Source organism: Hakea prostrata, chromosome 3 (assembly GCF_041222555.1).
Source record: "Hakea prostrata isolate BN-2017 chromosome 3, UWA_Hpros_2, whole genome shotgun sequence".
Taxonomy (NCBI): Eukaryota; Viridiplantae; Streptophyta; class Magnoliopsida; order Proteales; family Proteaceae; genus Hakea; species Hakea prostrata.
This window is the reverse complement of record NC_142602.1, coordinates 10,644,752-10,670,111: the sequence shown is the minus strand read 5'-3', so window position 1 is coordinate 10,670,111 and position 25,360 is coordinate 10,644,752. Positions and strand designations below refer to the sequence as shown.

At 41.2% G+C, this 25,360-nt stretch overlaps 1 pseudogene; it reads right to left on the bottom strand.

The window, feature by feature from the left end:
* Window positions 1-25,097, bottom strand: part of LOC149020771 (protein FAR1-RELATED SEQUENCE 5-like) — a 53,183-nt pseudogene extending 28,086 nt beyond the window's left edge.
* Between the last annotated feature and the right edge of the window lie 263 nt (window positions 25,098-25,360).

Here is a 25,360-nt window from a genome sequence, read left to right as displayed (position 1 = left end):
GCTAGAGAGCAGTTAGGGTTTTCTTGTCGTTATCCGACTGCTCGAGGGGACCAGAGGCAAAGGCCTCATCACCAATATCGCCCTTACCGGTGCTAAGTCCAGGAGGAATTTTAGAAGAAACCCTACCGCCCTCCATTACTAAAAAAGTCTGTTTTGGTTTCTAGCAAGAAAAAGAAACCTGGAGACGAAAGTAAACTTTTGCAAAGGAGTCAGTAGACTTACTAAATCACTGAAGCAGAATGCTCGAGAGTGAGAAGATCGTTAGAGCTCGAAGAAGACGATGAGGTTTCAAAATTCTAGACAAAGAGAATGAAACATACGAAGACAACGAACCGCTTTTAAGCACCTGCACGAGTGTTCGAGGACGTGTACGATCGAGATGGATTCAACATCAACGATCGAGATTTGGAGACGGTTCGAAAGTTTGAACTCACGAATAAAAAACAGGCGTTCAGAAACCGTCGTTTCAATTTCGTGAACAACAATAGTTTCGGCTACAAAGGATGTCACACCCCACCCGCCGGTCTTGGTTACCCGCCCGACAACCCGTGGGAGTGATCCGTCACAGGATCCACGGTTTTAGTCTATCAACAATAATAAATACAAATAAAGACAATCAAGAGCAATAACAGTTCAATAAATGAATTAAAGGAATTACAGGAGTCCAAATACTCTAATAAAAATAATAAATGAAAGAATAATGAATTAAAATGAATACGAGTTCAACGGAAGCAATCAAAAGAGTTATATTATTTCCTTTCCAGTTTCCTTTTCTAAGGCTAAATAATGTTTTTCATGAATCTCTAGAAAGGGGGTCCTCTAGTTCTTCTCCATTCGATGAGCGAATTGTCTAACCACTTTTTGTCTCTGTCCATCAATGGGTGCAATAAGCGCACTCCATGCACTCGTAGAAGCTCCCACAGAGGCTATCTCCATTTCCCATTGCTGGTGCCACATCCTCTTCATACGGGAAGGTTCCTTCATAGGAAACCAGTCCATCTTCCGACACATTTCCTCCATCTGTGAGGCTAATAAAACATATACAAATAAAGAAGTGAGTTCTAGAGAACTCAGTAAGAACAATTACAATTCCCATCAATTATCCAACAAACAAAAATGCATAAATGATATGAATGAGTGCAAAGTATGAATGATACTATGATTCTAACTATGCAAGTCTCTAACAGCTGACATGCTTTAAGATATACACCAGCCTTCCTCTGGGTAAGTTTAGTCACTCTGATCCGGCAAGGACTGGTTACCTCTGTAGGGATCCTGGGCAAAAGGGAAGGTCCACACCTGGCTCTCAAACCATGGAAACTTTGCATGTTGGTGGACTGACTTGGGAAATTTTCAAGGATGCTTTTTGTAAGAACTATTTTCCTGAAGCAGTGACTGATGCTAAGGAAGCTGAGTTTATGGCCCTTACGCAAGGACCTCTGTCTGTGTTGGAATATCAACAGAAATTTGAAGAGTTATTTTACTTTGCCTCGGATTCTGTGAGACCTGATCGTGCTAAGGCAAAGAAGTTTTTCAAGGGATTGCGTCCAGCAATCAAGGCTTATCTCACTGTGATTTCGATTGAGAGCTATGCTCAGGTAGTTCAAGTTTTGAAGAAGATTGAAGAAACTGAGAAGGAAACTGCACGTGTGCAAAGGACGTGGCAGCCAAGGAATACTGGTTTGGTTGACCGTACGGAGAGAAGGTTCACTAGACCTACACCGTATCCTACTCCTAGTTTTCAGCCTAGAAGTGTAGGCCAAAATTCTAGTTTTGCACCCGCTGGCCGGACAGCAGCGTCAATTAAGTGGGAATAGACCATTTGTGAATGTTCCAAATGCTAGGCCAGTGAGTGTGAACCCTAGACCTATGGGTCAGAAGCCTCCAGTAGTAGCACCTTTAGTTGGGCAGCTAGTTTGTTTTGTTTGCAAGCAGCCCGGTCATTTTGCACATACTTGTCCCAAGAAGCTTAATCTGCCCTATGTTCCTGTAGTGAAGAGTGTACCTGCCCCTATGCCTGGAAAAGTGTATAGCTGGTACAGAACAAGATGCAAGCCATGAAGTTGTAACAGGTACTTTGTTAATCACTTCTATTCTTGCATTTGTATTGTTTGATACGGGTGCATCTCATTCGTTCATCTCGTCTGCATTTGTTAGGAAGACTGACTTGTTACCCAAGAAATTGTCTAGTTCTTTAATGATTAGTACTCCTACTAGATCAATTGTGAAACTAGATAAAATGATTGAAGATTGTCCTATTTTGATTTGCGAGAAGAAATTGAAAGCCGATTTAGTGATTTTTGACATGAAGGACTTTGATGTTATTCTTGGAATTGATTGGTTGACAGCCCATAAAGCTGTAATTGTTTGTTCTTCAAGGAAAATTCAATTTCAGATTACTAGTATTTTAGCCTTTGAGTTTCAAGGTGATAAAGGAAGAGTTAGCAAGAAGACTTTGACTGCTTTGATGCAAGTTTGTGCACTAGTAGAAAGTGCTACAGCTGAAAGTGAAGTCAAGGAAGTGAAGAAGAAGCTTGAAGAAGTTGAAGTTGTTTGTGATTTTAAGGATGTCTTTCCAGATGATTTATCAGGATCACCTCCGGATAGAGAGTTGGAATTTTCGATTGAATTAATTCCAGGAGCCGCTCCGGTATCTAAAGCTCCATATAGAATGGCGCCTACTGAGTTGAAAGAACTACAAGACCAGCTGAATGAACTCTCAGATAAAGGTTATATACAGCCTAGTGTATCGCCTTGGGGAGCTCAGGTTTTGTTTGTTAAGAAGAAAGATGGTAGTATGCGTATGTGCATCGATTACCGTGAGTTGAACAAATTGACCATTAAGAATAGGTATCCGCTGCCTCGGATTGATGATCTTTTCGATCAGTTGAGAGGTGCAGCAGTGTTCTCGAAGATTGATTTGAGATCCGGATATCATCAGTTGAAGGTGAAAGCTAGTGACATTTGTAAGACAGCTTTTAGGACAAGATATGGTCATTTTGAGTTTAGAGTCATGCCCTTCGGTTTGACTAATGCTCCTGCTGTGTTTATGGACTTGATGAATCGAGTATTTCATGATGTGCTAGATAAGTTTGTTATTGTCTTTATCAATGACATCTTGATTTACTCAAAGAGCGAAGAAGAGCATAGGAAGCATCTTAGTATTACTTTGCAAAGACTAAGAGAGAAGAAGTTGTATGCTAAGTTTAGTAAGTGTGATTTTTGGCTTCCAAGAGTGGTATTTCTTGGTCATGTCGTTTCAGCCGAAGGTATTCGTGTCAATCCCGACAAGGTTAAGACAGTTGCCGAGTGGGAAAGACCGAAGACTGTGTCAGAAATAAGAAGTTTCTTAGGTTTGGCTGGTTATTATAGGAGATTTATTGAGAACTTTTCTAAGTTGGCTGCTCCTATGACTAAGCTAACTAGGAAAGAGGAGAAGTTTGTTTGGTCTGACGCATGTGAGAAGAATTTTCAAGAATTGAAGGATAGATTGACAAGTGCCCCGGTTTTGACAATACCCGATAATTACGGTGGTCTAACAGTTTATACCGATGCGTCTAAGATTGGTTTAGGTTGTGTTCTAATGCAACATGGGAAGGTGATTGCTTATGCTTCAAGGCAATTGAAAGAATATGAGCGGAATTATCCCACTCATGATTTAGAACTTGCAGCCGTTGTTTTTGCACTAAAGATTTGGAGACATTACTTGTATGGTGAGAAGATTGTTATTTTCACAGATCATAAAAGCCCAAAGTACTTCTTTACCCAAAAGGAGTTAAATATGAGACAAAGAAGATGGTTGGAGTTAGTCTCTGATTATGACTGTGATATCCAGTATCATCCTGGTAAAGCAAATGTTGTTGCTGATGCTCTTAGTAGAAAAAGTAACAAGAAGGAACTAGATTTGAATGCTTTGAGCAATTCATTGTTGAAGTCAATTTCAAATTTTGAATTGGAAGTTGTTTCGCAAAGTTCAGATGTTGTGCTTTCAGCCATGACAGCAAGATCCACCCTTAGGGATCGAATTGTTGCTTTGCAAGATTCGGATCCAGAATTGAAAGAGAAAATAGAGAAGATTTCTTTAAATTCTGATTTGGACCCTGGTTTTAGTATATCTATGGATGGTGCCTTATTGTTTAGAGGAAGACTTTGTGTGCCTGCAGTTGAAGAAGTTAAAAAGGAAATTTTGAAGGAAGCACACCAATTGATCTTTACCGTACATCTAGGAGGTACTAAAATGTATAAAGATTTGAAAGAACATTTTTGGTGGATTGGATTGAAGGCTGATGTAGAAGATTTTGTGTCTAAGTGCGAGACTTGTCAACGTGTTAAAGCTGTTCGACAACCTTCGTATGGATTATTGCAGCCCCTACCCTTACCTGGTTGGAAATGGGAGAACATTACTATGGACTTCGTGACTAGCTTGCCTCGAACAAGTAGAGGTAATGACACTGTATGGGTAATTGTTGATAGGTTGACCAAATCAGCCCACTTTATTCCTATGAAGATCACTCATACTATGGATAAGTTAGCTAGACTTTATGTGGACAATGTTGTTCATCTGCACGGAGTGCCTGTGAGTATTGTGTCTAATCGTGTCCCTAGGTTTACTTTAAGTATTTGGAATAGTTTGCAGAAAGCCTTGGGAACCCAATTGAATTTGAGTACTGCTCATCATCCACAGTCTGATGGACAGTCTAAGCGGACAATTCAGATTTTGGAAGATATGCTTAGATCTTGTGTTGTTGATACAAGTGGTAATTGGGATGAAAATTTAGCTTTGGTTGAGTTTGTCTATAACAATAGTTATCAATCGATGATAGGCATGGCTCTATTTAAAGCTTTATATTGAAACACTTGTAGGACACCTCTGTATTGGACCGAAACTGGAGAAAGGAAAGTGTTAGGTCCAGAAATGATTGAAGCTACAAGTGTGATGGTAGATATGATAAGAGAAAGGATTAAGACTGCTCAGTCAAGACAAAAATCTTATGCTGATAGAAGAAGGTCAGATTTGGAATTTCAAGTTGGCGAGAACGTTTTCTTAAAGGTATCGCCTATGAAGGGTGTAATGAGGTTTAATGTTAAAGGAAAGCTTAGTCCTCGTTACATTGGACCTTATGAGATTCTTGAAAGGATTGGATCTGTTGCTTACCGTTTGGCCTTACCTCCGTCACTTGCTGAGACTCATAATGTATTTCATGTTTCGATGCTTCGAAAGTATGTTGAGAACCCGGATCACATACTACAACAAGAACCTGAAGGACTTTGTGCTGATCTATCTTATAAAGAAGAACCGACCAAAATCCTGGATAGAAAGGACAAACAGTTAAGGAATTGAACTATCCCTTTGGTGAAGATTTAGTGGAAGAACCATACCCCTGAAGAAGCGTCTTGGGAGAAGGAAGAAGACATGAAGGAGAAGTTTCCTCATCTTTTTGGAAGTTTAGGTATGCTTTCAATTTCGAGGATGAAATTTCTTTTAAGGAGAGGGGAATGTGAAACCCGGCCCAAACCTTAACCTGGATACTCTATTGTCTGTAGGTCCGAAGACCCGAAGTAGAAGTGAAAGTCAACTATGGGCCATATCAGTGGAAGATATAGTGTTCGACTCCGAACCTATGGAGATTGAAGATGATACCCCATACTTGAAGACAGTGTTGGATCTAGGGAAGAGACTACGCCTTGATGAAGAGAAGATTGATTGATGACCTTAGAGCTTGGTGGGATATGATTTAAAGCCATTTTCCCATGCTAGGTAAGTTATAGAATATGTGTTTAAAGTTTCGTTTGATTTCGAGTAGTGGAAGACCCTCAAATCCATAATTTTGGCTTTGCTGTCTGCCTGGGTCGACTGCTTGGGTCGACTGGGCCAGGCTACCCAGCCAATCGACCCAGAGATGCTAAACTCGAACATAATCTTCTGTTTTAAGTATCTTGCTATGTATACCCCATGACTTCGTGATTTTAGTATCCCTAGCCTCCTAAACACTTAGAGAACGAAGGGAAACCATCTCCAAGCCTCCAAAGGTGTAGAAGAAGACCTAACCTTGCAAACTTGCAAGTTCTCTCTCTTGTTCTTCAATCAAAGGTTAGTATTCAATCTATTGTCTTATTGATTCATTCTTTCCATGATCACTCTCATCTTTGAACTAAGATTATGATGAAGATGCTGCAACCTTGTAGTCATATCTTTACAATCTCTTTTCATTCTCTTAAGCCATGATCATCTCATTCATTCTTAATATGATTTTTATGATTTCTTCTTAAAACATGATCATATTCTTATTTTGATTTAATCTAGCATTCTAGATGCCTCTCCATGATTATTCATACCTCTGATCTACTGTGTTCTTGTACTAGAATGAGACCTTATCATCTCTAGTTCATCTCTTTCATTCATAGCATGTTTCCAATGAAAACCATGATTTTTACCAAAATAGAAACTATGATTTTAAATTAGTAAGTAATGGTTTTAATGGTTGTTTGATGTCTAAAATATGATTTTTAGTCTTAGACTACTGTGTTAGACATTCTCTCCAAGTTTCGTCGCATTCCGGATTGTGTAGCATAGGTTTCGGATCAAGATTCTCTTTTTGGATTCGGATTTGTTTTGGGGCAAACTGCCTAGGTTGACTGACTCAGTCAACCCAGCCAATCAACCTGCAACAATAGAATTTGATTTCTTCGTCCGATTCGATTCGATTGATGCTTATTCTTTTAAGACTACTTCCTAATGATTGTATGATGTTCTTCTAGGGTTTATTTGCTAACTTTGGATTCATCCTCTTGTCCGTCCGGAATATATTCGAATCTATTTAAGGTAAGGACAGTTGTTACCATATTAACATAGATTGCATAGATTTAGTTTCTAAATTGGGAACTACTTAGATTTGCTACTGTTATGTTAGTTTCCATTATGATATGAATGCTGTAAGTACATTAGGATCTTATTTCCTTATTTACATTATGTACTTGGATCATGTATGAATACTTATTCATGTATGTTGTTCATTATTTTGATATTGTCTTATTATACTCTTTCATTTGATGAGATATCTTTCGTGGATGATATGACTGAATTATGATTGTGACTGCTTAGGTATGATTTGGGATTGGGAAATGTCCTTTTGACATTTCTGTCCTTGGACCTCATTGGGAGTAGTATGGGATATTTCCAATGTTGCCCTTTGACACTTTCCTGGATTATTGGTTGTCATACCTAGGACTTGTCTAGCAATGTTTGGCTAGGATATTCCCTGTTATATCAGACCCGATTTGGAAGGGTATTGAGACCGAACGACCCGTGGTAGCAATGGGGAATCATGGGCGCTCAAGACCGGTAACCAACCCGTGAGGGGACATGAATCACATTGTGGGGGCCATGTATGGGTAGAGTTGCATATGGATAGACTTGGGCTCATGGGCGTTCAAGACCGGTAACCAACCCATGAGAAGACATGAGAGCTTCCCGTTTACTATAAGTGGATGACCTATAGGGTTGGTGAGTCCGTAGTCTGGGACTATGCTGACTCTAGTGGAAAGGATACCGGAAAGGATCGCCCGGGGCAAGGAATGGATGTATCTAGACCTGAGTTGATATGACTAAGTAGAAGACTTGCATTGGGCTAGGCTTTACCCTGACATGCGCCAATACTTAGACCAAACGGTGATGTGAGAGAGAGGTGACCTAAACCCCTAACCAAGGAATGTCCAAGAGGGATGCAAGACCCAACTACCACCGGCAGACCCAAGATGCCAAGATGGCTGAGGGGGGGGTGATTAACCTTCCCAAAGAAGTATGGTGCTATGACTTAAAGCATGTCTGCCTATAGAGACCAGCATACATAGAGTTAGACTCATACATGCATTGTCTATCTCATATCATATCATATGATACTTTGCCTATGTTATCATGTTATTTATGCTATTATGGAATAACTTGCCTTACTGGGTTTCTTTTGAAACTCACTCCTTTTGTACAACATCTTTTGGTAGATTATTCTGCAGGCCCTGATGGCTATGAAGCGCAATATGAGGAACCGTAAGATGAAGAAACGTACAATACGCAAGGTGTTGGCGACTATGAAGATTACATTGAGGATTCCTAAAGTGGTCTCACTGGTTACCAAGATTAGCTCTACTGTGGAGTGGGAACGTCTAAGCGTTATCGATGAAGTCTATGTTTATGAAGACGTTCTTTACAAAGTAGAATAGACTTAGCTTAGTTAGATTATATCTTTCTTTCTTGTCTTTAGAATCAGTTGTAATCTCCTTTGACTTTTGATCTACATTCCGCTATACTCGTGGAGTGAGATTTCGCCTCACTCTACATTTGACTTTATATATCTATTGGTATCATTTCCGCACTCTGATGATTATTTCGTTACTTTACTTTGATTCATTTGAATAATATTGTTAACCTTGATTTAATCTTGTTCTTGATTATTATTGTGAATGTGGGAGGTTGATTTTACTAACTACTGGATCTTGTGGACTGTGGATCACACACTCGGGTATGCCAGATAGGGTACCGGCTGGGTGGATGTGACACTCATGATTCCTCACCACACCCGGTCCGTTCCTTGGACGTCCATGAGCCCAACCCTAACATATGCAACCCTACCATTTATATGATCAACTTTCATCCGAAATGGGTTTTCCGGTGTTCGGATCAATCTGAAACTTGGAGGCATGCTTAAAAATAGTAGTAGGACACTATAAATCAAGAAATTAATCCAATCCAATGGTCTAAACAAAAAGCCCCAATTTGAGCTATCAAGTTCAAGTGATAAACATCATGGCATGAGTTGGAATTGATTGCATTGATGAGGAATGGCATGTAATAGTTAGAGGAACTAATAGAAATGCGATTGGAATCATATGGCAATGATAAACATGAACATAATACACTCTATAACTCAGTTTGGTGTCAAAAGGCATGATGTTAATAGGTAAATCATGGAATACATATGCTAGGCATGAGATAGAAGCATAGCATCAATGAATAGCTAAGGAAATCATGGATTGAACATGAGTAGACACTTGGAGTGGTGGTTGCAAGGTTGCAGCACCATTCCCAATGTCTCATCAGCAAGATAGCAATAGAAAAGAGTAGAAAATGGTAGGGTAGAGAGTGGAATGATGATTCATACCTTAGTGTGGAAGATGAAGACAAGAATCAATGATAAACTAAGAGTCTTTGATGAGGTACCCTTCACATTAGCCAAGGAGCTGCTTTGGGAAGCTCTCCCCACGTTTTTAGGTGAGAAAATGATTGCAATAGGGCTCAAGGCTCGAGGTTATAATAAATAGAAAAGGAATATTCCATAGAATCATTAACTTGGCAGATTGGGATATTTTGGTTGATGGTCTTGGTCGATGGTATCGACCAAAACATTTCCAGCAGAAAACTCAGGTTTAGAACAGCAACTTCAAGTAGGGTTTTGAAAGGCTACACAAGATCAATTTGAGTGAGGTTTTCTTCTACAATTCAATCAAGAAGTCTAGTTTCGGGAAATACCTTCGGATTGTGAACATGAGGACATTTGGTATATCGACTATATTAATCTTCTCCGATGCGTAGACTTTCCTTAAACACTGACAATGCATTTAAGCAAGGGGTATCATTGTCAATGTCCATGGGCTCGGTCTCCGAATCATGATCATCAATCAGAATGGTCCATAAATCTCTTCTACCACCGCTTCGGGTCTTCGGACCTGAATACAATAGTGGATCCGGGTCAGGGTCAAGGTTAGATTAGGGCTGGATATTACATTCTCCCCCCCTTGCTGTAGTATGTGCTCCGGGTTCTCTATGTATTTTCGAAGCATTGAAACATGGAACACATTGTGAACTCCAGCAAGTGATGGAGGCAAGGCCAAGCGGTATGCTACAGGTCCAACCCTTTCCAAAATCTCAAAAGGTCCAATGAAGCGGGGGCTAAGCTTTCCTTTCACATTGAATCTCGTCACCCCTTTCATAGGTGATACTTTGAGGAAAAGTTTTTCGCCAATTGGAAATTCTAAGTCGGTTCTTCTCTTGTCGGCATACGACTTCTGTCTAGATTGAGCAGACTTGATTCTTTCCCTGATCATGTCAACCATATCACTTGTAGCTTCAATCATTTCTAGACCTAAGACTTTTCTTTCACCAGTCTCAATCCAATACAAAGGCGTTCTACAAGTATTACCATACAAAGCCTTAAACGGAGCCATGCCTATTGTTGCTTGATAACTGTTGTTATAGGCAAACTCAACTAAGGCTATGTGTTCATCCCAATTTCCACCCATGTCAACCACACAAGATCTAAGCATGTCTTCGCGAATATGAATTGTCCGCTTAGATTGTCCATCAGACTGTGGGTGATGAGCTGTACTCAGATTCAATTGGGTTCCCAAGGCTTTCTACAAACCATTCCAAAACCTAGGATCACGGTCAGAAACAATACTCATTGGCACTTCGTGTAGACGAACTACATTGTCCACATAAAGTCTAGCTAGCTTATCCAAGGTGTAAGTGATCTTCATAGGAATGAAATGGGTTGATTTGGTCAACCTATCAACAATCACCCACACAGTGTCATTTCCCTTACTCGTCCGAGGCAAGCTAGTCACGAAGTCCATTGAGATATCTTCCCACTTCCAACTAGGAATAGGAAGGGGCTGAAGTAATCCAAATGGGGGTTGACGAACGGCTTTCACACGTTGACAAGTTTCACACCTGGCAACAAAGTCTTCAACGTCTGCTTTCAAACCATTCCACCAAAAATGTTCCCTCAAGTCCTTGTACATTTTGGTACTTCCAGGGTGTACTGTAAAGATGGACTGCTGCGCTTCTTTCAATATTTCCTTCTTGATTTCATCAACCGCGGGCACACAGAGTCTACCTCTAAACAATAAAGTACCATCCATAGATGTACTAAAAGCAGGGTCCATCTCTGAATTCTAGGCAATTTTATCAATCTTCTCTTTCAACTCTAGATCAGAACTTTGCAAGGCAACAATTCTATCTCTAAGGGAGGATCTTGCAGTTATGGCATAAAGAATATAATCCGAACCCTTAGGGACCACTTCCAAACCAAAACTTTCTATTGAGAACAACAAAGGCTGACTCAAAGCATTAAGATCCAATTCTTTTCTTTGACTCTTTCTACTAAGGGCATCCGCCACTACATTTGCTTTACCCGGGTGGTACTGGATGTCACAATCATAGTCAGAGACCAATTCCAACCATCTTCTTTGTCTCATATTCAGCTCCTTCTGGGTGAAGAAGTATTTCAAAATTTTATGATCCGTAAAGATGGCGATCTTCTCACCATATAGATAGTGTCTCCAAATTTTCAAAGCAAATACAACAGCAACAAGCTCTAAGTCATGAGTGGGGTAGTTCTGCTCATAATCCTTTAGTTGTCAAGAGGCATAAGCCACTACCTTTCCGTGTTGCATCAACACGCAGCCCAAACCGATTTTAGAAGCATCAGTGTAGAACTATCAGGTATAGTCAGAACCGGAGCGCTTGTCAATCTAACTTTTAGCTCTTCAAAATTCTTCTCACAAGAATCGGTCCAGACAAACTTCTCTTCTTTTCTAGTTAGCCTAGTCATAGGGGCAGCCAACCTAGAAAAGTTTTCTATGAATCTCCGATAGTATCCTGCCAATGCAAGGAAACTTCTTATCTCAGTCACGGTCTTCGGTCTTTCCCAATCAGTAACAATTTGAACTTTCTCTGGGTCAACACGAATACCTTCGACTGAAACAACATGGCCAAGAAATACTACGCTTGAGAGCCAAAAGTCACACTTGCTAAATTTAGCATAGAGTTTCTTTTCTCTCAACCTTTGCAATGTGAAGTTCAGGTGCTCCACATACTCTTCTTCATTCTTTGAGTAAATCAAGATGTCATCAATGAAAACGATTACAAACTTATCGAGCACATCGTGAAATACTCGGTTCATGAGGTCCATGAACACGGCAGGGGCATTAGTTAAACCGAAAGGCATCACTTTAAATTCATAATGTCCGTACCTTGTTCTGAACGCTGTCTTAAAGATATCACTTGACTTCACTTTCAACTTATGATACCCTGATCTCAAATCAATCTTCGAGAAGATAGCCGCACCTTTCAACTGATCAAACAGATCATCAATCCGAGGCAGCGGGTATCTATTCTTGATTGTCAGCTTGTTCAATTCCCGGTAGTCAATGCACAGACGCATACTACCATCTTTCTTCTTTTCAAATAAGACCAAAGCTCCCCAAGGCGACACACTTGGCTGCACGAAACCTCTCTCTAAGAGTTCATTTAATTGAGTTTGCAACTCTTCGAGTTCGGTAGGTGCCATTCTGTAAGGGGCCTTGAATACAGGAGCCGCTTCAGGAATTAAGTCTATAGAGAACTCAACTTCCCTATCAGGAGGCAAACCTGACAAATCATCTGGAAAAACATCGGGGAATTCACTAACAACTCTGACTTCTTCAAGTCTCTTCTTCTCTCTGACCTTGCTTCTAAGGAATCAAAAAAAAAAAAAAAAAAAATGGAAAAATTGAAGCTCTCTCTACTAAGGCATGGACTTGCATTAGAGTAGACAAGGTCTTCTTGCTGAATCTTCCCTTCTCTCCTTGAAATTCGAAAACTGAGTTCTCTTCTACACGGAACTGGATCTTCTTTGAAGAGCATAAAATCACGGCATTGTAGAAGGTTAACCAATTGATTCCCAGAATTACATCAAAATCTCTCATGTCAAACAATACAAGATTTGCCTTCAGATTTCTTCCACAAATCAAAACGAGAACAATCTTCTAACACTTTATCTAGTTTAACAGCAGACCCAACAGGGGTACAAATAGACAAATAACTAGATAAACATCAAGGTGTCAAATTAGTTCTCAAGGCAAAAGTAGATGATATGAATGAATGTGATGCACCCGTATCAAATAATACAAATGCGGGAAGAGAAGCTACTAACAGAGTCCCTGTTACAACATCGTGGCAGGGATCTTGCTCGGCTCCAGAGATAATAAATACTCTGCCAGAGGGAGGGGCAGAAGTAGTAGCAGGAGTACTCTTCACTACAGGAGCTTGAGGTTGCATAGACTTTTTCGGGCAGAAACGAGCATAATGGCCTGCTTGCTTGCAGAGGAAGCAAGTAGTGTCCTTCGGTCCAATGGGAGCTGCAGCAGGGGGAGGTCTCTGATAAGTTGGCCTAGGATTCACCATCCTAGGTCTAGGAGGATAAGTAGCTCCCTGAGGTCTGGCTCCACTGGACTGACCATAATAGCTCACAGGAAGAGGATTAGGATTCTGACCAAAATTTCTCGGCTGAAAGGCGGGTGCAGGATAAGGAGTAGGTCTAGCAAAACGCCGATCAGTGCGGTCCACAAATCCAGAAGGTCTAGATTGCCAGGGTCTCTGAACTCGAGCATTTTCTTTCTCATTTTCTTCAAGCTTCTTCGAGTTTTGGACCACCTGAGCATATCCTTCAAGAGGCAAGACAGTGAGGTATGCCTTAATAGAAGGTCGCAAACCCTTGAAAAACTTTTTCGCCATGGCTTCATCAGACTTAATAGATTCGGGGGCGAAGAAGAAAAGTTCTGCAAATTTCTGTTGATACTCAAGCACAGACAAAGTACCTTGCACTAAGGCCATGAACTCGGCCTCCTTTGCATCATTTACAGCTTCCGGAAAGTAGTTCTTGCAAAAAGCTTCTTTAAACTTCTCCCAGGTAACAACACCAGCATTCAAGGTCTCGAGAATAGGCCTAGTGGAAGCCCACCATGCATCAGCTTCTTGCTGAAGCTTCTGCTCGGCAAACAACACTTTCTGGGCATCAGAACATTGCAAATGTCTGAAGGCCTTCTCCAACTCATGAAGCCACTTGTCCGGAAAGAGGGTGTCTTTTGTTACACCAGTAAAAGAAGGTACTTGTAACTTTAAGAAACTTTCCATCAATCGGGTGTGAGGTGTCCTGATGAATCTTTCCACAAGAGGGGCTGCGGCTTCAGAAGTTCCAACTCCGGCACGGTTCTCATTGCGAAGGGTAGCAAAACCAATCATCATTTGATTAAATTGGGCAGCCTGCTGTTGCATCATGTTGGTCATGACGCTGGCGATATCTCTAAAGCTTCCGATATCGGGGGCACCAGGAATGCCAGTCGTGGTGTGGCTATCTTCCTGTGTTTGATGATCAGAGCCCCCAGCAGGGGTTTCTTCGTTTTCGTTGCTGCCGGATCCGACGAAACGATTTCTAAGTAAGACCATTCTACAAGGATCAAAGATAAGGATACCAAAACTTCAAATTTGACAAAGACAACTTGATCAATGAATAGGATAACCAAATCATGGTTAGAATTATCAATATAACAATCAAATAAGTCAGCATTGATTAAAATCCAAAGGAATTAAGGCAAAGAATCAAAAATTCCCAAAAACAGCCCAAGGCAAAAAAAAAAAAAAAAAAAAAAAATATATATATATATATATATATAAATTTTGGTCGATGCTTCTTGGTCTATGGTATCGACCAAAAGGATCGACCAAAATAAATTCTGCGCGAAAATCAGATTTAAAGGGCCCACTTCTCATTTCATTTTCATTTCTCACTCAACCATTTCGAGTTTAGCTCTGGAGATAGTGATTTTCTAGGGTTTTCAAAGGTGCTAGGACTTGATTCAAGGCTTCAATCATTCTTGATAATCTCACTTGATCATCAACACAAGTAGGTTCTCTTTCTTTTTCTCTTTTCTTGCAAACTTCATTCACCATTGTTGTGTTCTTCAATAAAACTGAATAATACTTGTAGCTAATGGTTAGAATCATGCATATAAATGATTAGAAACATGTTTTCATAACTTTTCAAGTAAGATTAAGCTCAAAACACAAGATTGCATCTATTTTGGTTACCAAAACACTACTCTTTTCACCAAAAATCCAACTTTACAAAAACTTGTCTCATTTTCAAACCAAAAGGAATTTTGACATGAAATAAATTTCTACAACACTGATTTACTATGGGGAAGGTGTTCCCACTCTCCATTTGGTCAAATTCCCATTTTTCAAAAATCACAAATGCAAGCCCAAAGAGGGATTTTTCTCTCTCCTACTTGCTGAATCTTCACTTTAAATATGACAAAAAGATGGATTTTCACCAAATGAAGTATTCTAGCATGTTTGCACAAGTCTTATACATATGTTAGAATGATCAAATCAAAATTTCACCGAAGTCGAAATTTTCCGAAATTTACGAAAATGCCCTTCATCTAACAATCACACACTGGGACTAATCCAAATGTGTTTCTTTCCTTGTTTCAACAGATCCACTATGCCTAGAGGAGGGAGACGAGTGGATAGGGGTAGAGGACTTGTTCCCCGGTCGGAGGTTATAGACGAGGATCATTTTACTACCCCCATGGCTTAGTTTTTATATGAGTACTATTCCATGATATTCCTATCGAGCATGGGCGATTGGTTGATGTGGATGAATTAGAAGTGTTTCGCATTCGAGAGAGATTAGAGGCTATGGATTGGCTTCACTTATACACCACGGCACAACCAGTCTACCCAGATCTTATCAGATACTTCTATAGTAATCTGACTTACCGTATAGAGGATGATCCGAGGGATGGTTCTAGGATTGTCATGGATTCCATGGTCGGAGGCAGAGAGATCAGTTTCACTACGAGGACACTGGCTCGCATCTTAGATATACCGATCGTACGAGATTCCCGCTGGTGGATTCCCGCCGGCACAGATATCACAGAGGTTCTTCTTCCTTATGAGGTATACGAGGTATGTATGACTTTATGGGATGACATTGACTGTTATATGCCCCGGTGTGGTACCGCGATGCGTCCTTCAGCTAGAGTTATCGCTCACATCGTCGGGCGAAACATCCTTCCGAAGGCAGGGCACCATAGCAAAGTGTCGGCGATGGAGGCATTGGTCATCTATAGCATGTATACCGGAGTACAGATCGATTTAGCATACATCATGCAGAATGTCATGATTGATCGGATCGAGTTTCCTGGGGATAGGAACTTGGCTTTCGGTCAACTCTTGACTCGTATCTTTGAGTACTTTGATGTGGACTTGGAGCATACACCTATGATTCTGGGTCGAGATTTAGGTGAGCCCATTGGTACATGGTTGATCAGAAAGATGGGGCTCCATGATGCTGTTAGATTAGAGGATGAGGATGATATCGATGATACATCAGGAGATGATGACTCTGAGGATGATAGTACTGATGGTGGTGAGCACGATGATCAGGGTTATGATGAGGCTCCGAGACATGAGGAGATTCCCGCTCCACGATTCACTGAGGTCGGAGGTCCATCACACACTACTTCTGAGGCTCCAGATGTGGCTTCTCATCAGTCATCGATTTACTCTATTCTTGAGAGGATCGAGGCTCGGCAGGAGAGGATGGAATTACACATGTGCACCCTTAGTGAGAGATTTGCACGACTGGAGGAGGAGTTCAGATCTAGGAGGGATCAGACAGATCGCAGGAGTCACTCACCTACATAGACAGTACTGGGAATTTTCTTTTATGTCATCATGGATGTATTTCCTTTTTTAGACTTGTAAAATTCTCCTATGAGATTAATGAAGTTCAGTTATCTTGTTTATATTATTGTGTCTTATTCATGAGTCAATTTATGCTTCAACATTTTGGTTTCTAATCCAGGTTATCTATTATTCACTTCTAAGAGCACTTGAGTCACCTTTAGGTCTATGACTCGGAATGTTCCGTCACCGTTTCTGTGGTCGGGGTTCCACTTACTCTTGGGCTCTGATACCAATCTGTCACATCCACCCAGCCGGTACCCCATTTGGAATACCCGAGATGTGATCCACAGTCCAAGGATCAATGATCTGAGGTCCATGCCTCCCACATACACGGTAACATAATCATGAATAGTAATAATCAATGGTAAAAACAATTAATACTAAACATCATGTATAAGATTAGATTAAATATATCAGAGTGTGGAAGATAGATAATAATAGAGTGTAGTCAAAATCATAACAGTGGGAGAAGGTGTGGTAGCCACCCTCTCAAGCAGCGGAAAGAAGTGTAGTTAAGTTAAGTACAAATATCATGTGTCACCAGAATAATCCCAAAACATGTTAATTACAGGCTCGGATGGTCCACAAATACACCAAGGAAATGGGGCACTATGCTAGGGTTTCTTCGATACTAATGGTAATCTCTTCAACAATACGAACGAAGTAAACCCAACGCTGCCGCTCCCGCACAACTGTGGGGCTAACCCTGGTGCGTATGATAATCCTCCTCGGCTCCAATATACGGATCCTCACCGACGCCACTACCCGGAGGGTAGTATGTGGAATCATAGTCCTCCTCATGGGAGATGCCATCATAGTCCTCGATACCTGTAATATAATCTAAAAACATTTACACAAAAGGAATGAGTTCGAATAACTCAGCAAGGAAGTTATTCCATAATCAGAAATCATACACATTCAGAACAAATTATAATGCAATGCGATATGGAACATATGATGCAGATATGAATCTAACTCTATGAATGCTAGTCTCTAGGGTAGACATGCTTTAAGTCATAGCACCGTACTTCTCTGGGTCGTTAGTCACTCTCCCATTTCCATATCTTGGGAATGCCCAGGGAAGATCGGTAAAGTCATAAAAAAAAACCATGGTAAGGGGATCGGTCACCGCTCTCTCACATCACCATTTGGTCAAGTACTGGCGCATGTCACAGTAAAGCCTAGCCCAATGCAAGTCATCTACTCTGTCGGTCAAGTCAGATCCAGATACGTCCATTCCTCGCCCCCGAGCGATCCTCTCCGGTATCCTTCACACTAGAGTCAGCGAAATCCCGAATTTTGGACTCATCAACCCTATTGGTCATCCACATATAGTAAACGGGAAGCTCTCACGTCCTCTCACGGGTTGGTTACCGGTCTTGAGCGCCCGTGAGCCCAAGTCTATCCATATGCAACTCTACCAATAAATGGCCCCTTTCAGGTATCCGTCGCATGGTTCATGTCCCCTACCAGATTGGTTACCGGCCTATAGCGCCCATCCAACCATACACTACCACGGGTTGTTCGGTCTCAATGCCCTTCCGATTCGGGTCTAACACGACTAGGATAAACCTAGCCACCCAACTAGACAATCCTATGTATGTCATCCAATAACCCGGGAGAGTGTCGATAGGCACCATCGGAGAACATCCCATACTATTCCCTCCGATGCCCAAGGATAGAAGTGTCAAGAGGACACTCCCCAATCCCAAGTCATACGTAAGCAATCACATATTCAATCTCGTCATTTCTCATGCATCCAATGCATATTCATAATAGTAATCAAATCATGATATTGAAATGAATCATTATAAACATAAACAAAACAAAAGTGACAAAGTAATACAATAAGAGTATAAAGATTTAAACGCTACTGTTCTAACACATATGTAACAGTCTTATATTGATTGAAAGAAAATCATGAGACTTCATTCTTTAAATAAAAACACAATTTAATATTTGATGACTTATATGTTTATGGAGATAACCATCCTTACCTTGGGTGAATTGATGATGAATTGAGAATACCAAGAATAGTTCAATAGAATGGTTAAAGCCCTAAACAAGCATCAATAATAAGTTAGAAAAGAATTCAGAAAGATCGGATGTTAATTGGATCGAAATTGGCCAAGGTTGCCGTCTGCCAACATTTTGGTCGATGGTCTTTGGTCGATGGTATCGACCAAAAGGATCGACCAAAATTTCCTTCAAGACAGAAATGTGGATTTTGGGGGTTTTCATCCGAAATGGGTTTTCCGGTGTTCGGATCAATCTGAAACTTGGAGGCATGCTAAACAATAGTAGTAGGACACTATAAATCAAGAAATTAATCCAATCCAATGGTCTAAACAAAAAGCCCCAATTTGAGCTATCAAGTTCAAGTGATAAACATCATGGCATGAGTTGGAATTGATTGCATTGATGAGGAATGGCATGTAATAGTTAGAGGAACTAATAGAAATTCGATTGGAATCATATGGCAATGATAAACATGAACATAATACACTCTATAACTCAGTTTGGTGTCAAAAGGCATGATGTTAATAGGTAAATCATGGAATACATATGCTAGGCATGAGATAGAAGCATAGCATCAATGAATAGCTAAGGAAATCATGGATTGAACATGAGTAGACACTTGGAGTGGTGGTTGCAAGGTTGCAGCACCATTCCCAATGTCTCATCAGCAAGATAGCAATAGAAAAGAGTAGAAAATGGTAGGGTAGAGAGTGGAATGATGATTCATACCTTAGTGTGGAAGATGAAGACAAGAATCAATGATAAACTAAGAGTCTTTGATGAGGTACCCTTCACATTAGCCAAGGAGCTGCTTTGGGAAGCTCTCCCCACGTTTTCAGGTGAGAAAATGATTGCAATAGGGCTCAAGGCTCGAGGTTATAATAAATAGAAAAGGAATATTCCATAGAATCATTAACTTGGCAGATTGGGATATTTTGGTCGATGGTCTTGGTCGATGGTATCGACCAAAAGGATCGACCAAAACATTTCCAGCAGAAAACTCAGGTTTAGAATAGCAGCTTCAAGTAGGGTTTTGAAAGGCTACACAAGGTCAATTTGAGTGAGGTTTTCTTCTACAATTCAATCAAGAAGTTTAGTTTCGGGGAATACCTTCGGATTGTGAACAAGAGGTCATTTGGTATATCGACTATATTAATCTTCTCCGATGCGCAAACTTTCCTTAAACACTGACAATGCATTTAAGCAAGGGGTATCATTGTCAATGTCCATGGACTCTGTCTCCGAATCATGATCATCAATCAGAATGGTCCATAAATCTCTTCTACCACCGCTTCGGGTCTTCGGACCTGAATACAACAGTGGATCCGGGTCAGGGTCAAGGTTAGATTAGGGCTGGATATTACAAGCTATCTCGACTAGCCAATGCCAAAGAAAAAAATTTAGACCCTTCGGTCTACATTGAAGAGATAAATTTCCAAGTTATTGTGAGAAAGAAATTTCTTACATTGAAGCAGAGCGTTGCTTTGGATGGATCCAATAGTTGAATATCTGAGAGATGACAAACTACCTGGGGATCCGAAAGAGGCAAGATTGATAAAGATACGATCAGCAAGATTTGCCATGCATAATGGGAGGTTATACAAAAGATCTTATTCTGGACCCCTTCTGAGATGTCTAGGTCCCGAAGGAGCGGACTCGGCTTTGGCCGAGGTTCATGAAGGAATTTGTGGAGCTCACATGGGTGGACGAGCCCTGGCCCACAAGATTTTGAGACTTGGGTTGTATTGGCCTAAGATTCAACAGGTTGCTATGGAGTATGTTCGTCGATGTAGCAATTGTCAAATCAATGCTACAGTATCAAAGTGCCCGGCGGAGACCATGACTTCAATTCTAGATCCCATCCCTTTTACGATGTGGGGAATTGATATTATGGGCAAATTCACCAAGGCATCAGGCGGACGAGAATACTTAATAGTAGCGATTGACTACTTCACCAAATGGGTTGAGGCTAGTGCTCTGGCCACAATCACTGAAAGAAAAGTGGAGAAGTTCGTGCTAGAGTCAATTATATATCGCTTTGGAATTCCAAAGATAATCATTACGGACCACGACACTCAATTCGATTGTCCACAATTTGAGCAATTCTGTGGAACTTATATGATCGAGCATCGTATGTCATCAGTGGCATACCCCCAGAGCAATGGACAGGTAGAAGTTACTAACCGAACGTTGCTGGAAGGGATCAAGTGAAGACTTGAGGCTGATAAAGCTTTATGGGTCGAAGAGCTGCATAATGTATTGTGGGCTTATAGAACTACGGTTCGAACCCCCACAGGAGAGACTCTTTTCAGGTTGGCATACGGATCTGAAGCACTAGCGCGCACCTGTGGAAATAATGGCGGGAACACTACGGGACAGAGAAATCGAAGAAAAAGCAAATGAACAAGGACTGCTTGATAGCCTTGATTTGTTGGATGAAGTTCGTGCAAAAGCAATAGCACGAACTCAACATTATCAAAGGAGAATAGCGTCATATTACAACACCCGAGTAAAGAATCGCCGGTTCTTAGCAGGAGATTTGGTGTTGAGAAATACCTTAGCTTCAGATCCACGCGATCAGAGAAAATTGGATCCTTCTTGGGAAGGACCTTATATGGTTGTGAAACCAGTCGGTTCGGGAGCTTACAAGCTGAAGAACATGACAACTCAGAAAGAGCTGGATCGATCGTGGAATGCCAGACATCTGAAGAAATATTATCCTTGATGATTTCAATTCTGTTCGTGATGTAAACATTTTCAACTCAATCAATGCAATTATTTCAACAATTATCTTTTGATTGGGGGGCAACATACACCACACTCAAGATCAGATCCAGCTACAAGGCATTGGATGAAAATCCATGTGGGTCCTTCAACACTTATTGAATTTTTTCGGAATTTTCTTAAGTCAAGGCATCGGTTTAAAACCCGAGTGAGTTCCTTCCATAAGGCATCGGCTTAACAACCGAGTAAGTTCCTTCTTAGACTTATTGAATCTCCGAAATGTCTCTAAGTAAAGGCATCGGTTTAAAACCCGAGTGAGTTCCTTCTACAAGGCATCGGTTTAAAAGTTGAGTGAGTTCCTTCTCAAGCTTATTGTATTTCTCTGGAAATCTTTAAGTAAAGGCATCGGTTTAAAACCCGAGTGAGTTCCTTCTCAAGCTTATTGTATTTCTTCGGAAATCCTTAAGTGAAGGCATTGTTCTGAACAACTAAGACCTACTGCAAAAGCGACTCAAGTGACTGGCAAAGTTCAAAGATGAAGTTGATTTCTTATTTCTTCAGAAAACCAGAAGGCCAACCTTTACATCAAACATACACATGAGATTACAAGAGTTGAGTCATCTTCATTTGGTCAAAAAAGAAAGTCATTACAGATGATTACTAAGGAATCAAACAAGATTGAAGCAGCTTTGCCAGCCGAACACAAAAGTCAAAAACAAATTTGGATTCAGGACGAAGGGGATTACAGGAGCATTTCAGTAATGTACAAAATCCTCCGCAATTCCATACTCTTTATCCAGCTTGATCAGAAGAAGTATGATCCTTGATCAAACTCGTATTCAGACCAAGTTCTTCATAATTGAATCCTTTCAGAGGAGGGTAAACAGGAGAATCATCAAGATAGAGCATAATATCCGGATCCGACGGCGGAGGGTCGATCTTGTCCTTGGTCCAGTCAGGGAGAGGGAGACCCAGCTTGTCAAACACTTCAGGATGACAATCAGTGCTGTAGGGAGTCGTATCAAAAAGAGGATCTTTCCTCAGTATCGATTCCCATACTTCGTTCTCGCCATCCGGTATGCCTGCAAATTATAAGCATTTAGCATGTCAACAAATGGCTTACTGTGCAAATACTTGAAGATGCAAGCTCTGCGAACATCAGTCGGAAGGGATTCGGGCAAAGGAATGACAGCTTGTCTTTGAGGTAACGCCTCAGATCCTTTAGCCCCTGACTTTCCTGCTTCTCGTTCCAACAGCCGGATCTTCTCCCTAGCATCATCCAAGTCAGAACGGAGACGCTCAATCATAGAATTCTTTTCTCCTGCAACCTCCCAAGCTAGTTTCCTGAGGTGAGCAATCTCAGTATCTTTGGCTTTGGAGTCTTCCGAAGCTTGGAAACTTCATTCCTCAGTTTACCGAGCCTGAAGGCTGCTTCCACTTGGTTGTGGAAGTTACCAGTGAGACTCCTGCAAACAACTTCCGAGTTAGACAGGAGCAGAAGAGTAATCTTCAGAATCAAAAGATAGTGAAGAAAGACTTATATCACCATTGACTTCATGAAGTCCTCGTCTGGAAGTTTGGAAAGGGCCGTGCTCTCAGAAGTTATTCGAGCAGCAGTACACCATTCCAGCGCATTGTCAAACTCGTTTGACACTAATTCAGGCGAAAGATGAGAAGGATGAGCTACATCAAGAGAAAGATGAGACTCATCACCTACCAACCGACGACGCTTCCTAGTGGCAAAATCCTCCAACTCCAGGGGGGAGGAAGAGGATGCCAAACAAGCTCTAGAGTTGGAAATAAAAGCAGCACCTGTTGGGACTGAAGCAACACCTTCATCAGATGCCAACATAGTTGCCTCTGATGTCTGAAGGGTCTCTGTCATAGCTTGAGCATCATCAGCACCATTGAGGATGAATTGATCAAGATCTTCTTGGGAAGACCTAACGATCTCTTCCGGCGGAGGGAGTGAAGGAGAAGCATCCATAGGTACTATGGGAATCTGACTTGAAGATTCACCAACAACATTCTCCTTACGCTCAGAAGATTCACCAGATGCAATCACCTCACTGGCCACAACTTCCGTTGGTGCTGGAACATTCTTCTTGCAAGACTTTGCCCTAATAAAATTCAGATCGATTCTGGGAGGCACTGCAAGTACAGAAAAAGCTGTATCAGTACAAGAATCCAACAACATGCAGAAAAAGGGAAACCCCTAGTTCTCAGTTAGATATGAACTACTCAAAATACCCATCAAGTGAACTCCAAGTATTACTACTGTAGAGTTCACTCTGGGGGAAGGAGAGGAATGTCGTTTTGCAGATCTAACTTGCAAAGAGTAGGATAGATGGAGAGTACCCTCAAGGGACTTAAATAGCCTCAGGAAATGAGGCAACGGTTGAAAACTAAGGACAACCAAAGGCCCAGATAGAAGAAACGCTTTGAGTTCTTCAAAAAGCAAGATCAACGGTCAGAGGAAAACCATGTGGATATATGCACGTGGAACGAGAATGCTTTCAACAGTCGCACAACCATTTTTATAATGGTTATATTACCAATTCATTGAAAAGAGTGAATGGTATACAAGGCCAGAGAAACGTTTGGACTTCGCATTCAATGAAGGAAAATGTTTGAACTTTGCAGTAAATGAAGAAGTAGTAGGGAATACAGAAGCTAAAGCATCTTTCCCGAACGTCTCTTCATGACAACTCAAAGATAAGTGATAAGTTTTATCATTTATATTTGATTTCCAAGACAAGCTTTTGGATAAGGGATGAAGAAATATTGAAGCAATCATTGATAAAAGTCTCTCTTTTCATTAATGATGGAGTATTGATCTTTACAAAAAAAAAAAAAAAAAAAAAAAACAATTCTCTACGCTTCTTCCTCATCACCCGAAGAGTCCTTCACAGGAGAGTCTTGCTCAAGTTCCTTTGCAGTAGGGGCCTGTGCAATTTCTTCTTGAAGGGGCGGTTCATCAGCAAGAAACTCTTCATAATTTGGGTCAGCAGGAAATGGATCCTCTTCCTCCAGAGCCCAGTCAGAGAAGTCTAACTTAAACTTCTCGAAGACCTCTTTGTGACACACCTCACGAAAGGGAGTTGTATCAAAAGAGGGGATAGATCCTTGATCCAAGGATCTTTTCCCAAACGTCAGTCTGCTCCACGCAGTAGGCTTGAATATTGAAGGCGCCCAACAGTTGGTAGAAAGGAAGACTGTTCAGATACTTCCGAACGCAGTCCTTTCGAAGCTCCGGCCTGATATGTTGGGGTTTGCTAGGAACTTTCATCTTCAGTAATTGTTCATGCTCGAACGATCTAAGCTCCAGCCTATCACCAAACAACGTGGCAGCTGCCTTTTGCTTCCTAGCCTCGTGCTCAGCAGGAGAAAGACGAACTTGCAAAGAGTTGAGATTATCCTTTAAGGATTTTATCTCTTCATCTTGCTTCACCTTCAGCTCTTCGGCTGCTGTCTTCAACTGGTCGATTTCAGAATTGGCCTTCGCCAATTTCTCTTCATAGGTCTGCAGCAAGGAGCCATTACGACCAACTCGGCTCAATGCCTCCATGTGTTGATAAAAGTTCAACACAACATTCCTGGGAATGAGGAGATTATCAGACGAACTCATAAGAGATTATGAGAAACAAGTAGCGAAAGATTAGAAAGACCGGTACCTTGTGGACTGACTAACCAGGGTATCATCGTCCAAATCTTCAAAAGCCCGATGATCGGCTGGCAGAAGACCGAGGGAACTCCATTCTGCAGCTTTCTTAGGGTCTTGCATTGCCCTATCAGTCTGCGTCAGGGTCCATTGAGGAATGAAGATCTCCTCGCCATCTGCGGTCTTTTTGGATTTTTTCTGGGAGGAAGCATCTGCTGAATCATGCTTCCTTTTGGTTCACATGGCGGAAGGGACATCTGGCTCTTCCACCATTGGTTTTTTCCCCTTTCCCGAAGCCTCAACCGCTGGCTTCAGATTCCTAATACCCTTGTAAGAAGGGTCGGGAGAGGGAACATAAACTACTTGATTAGCGGTCAAGGCTCGAG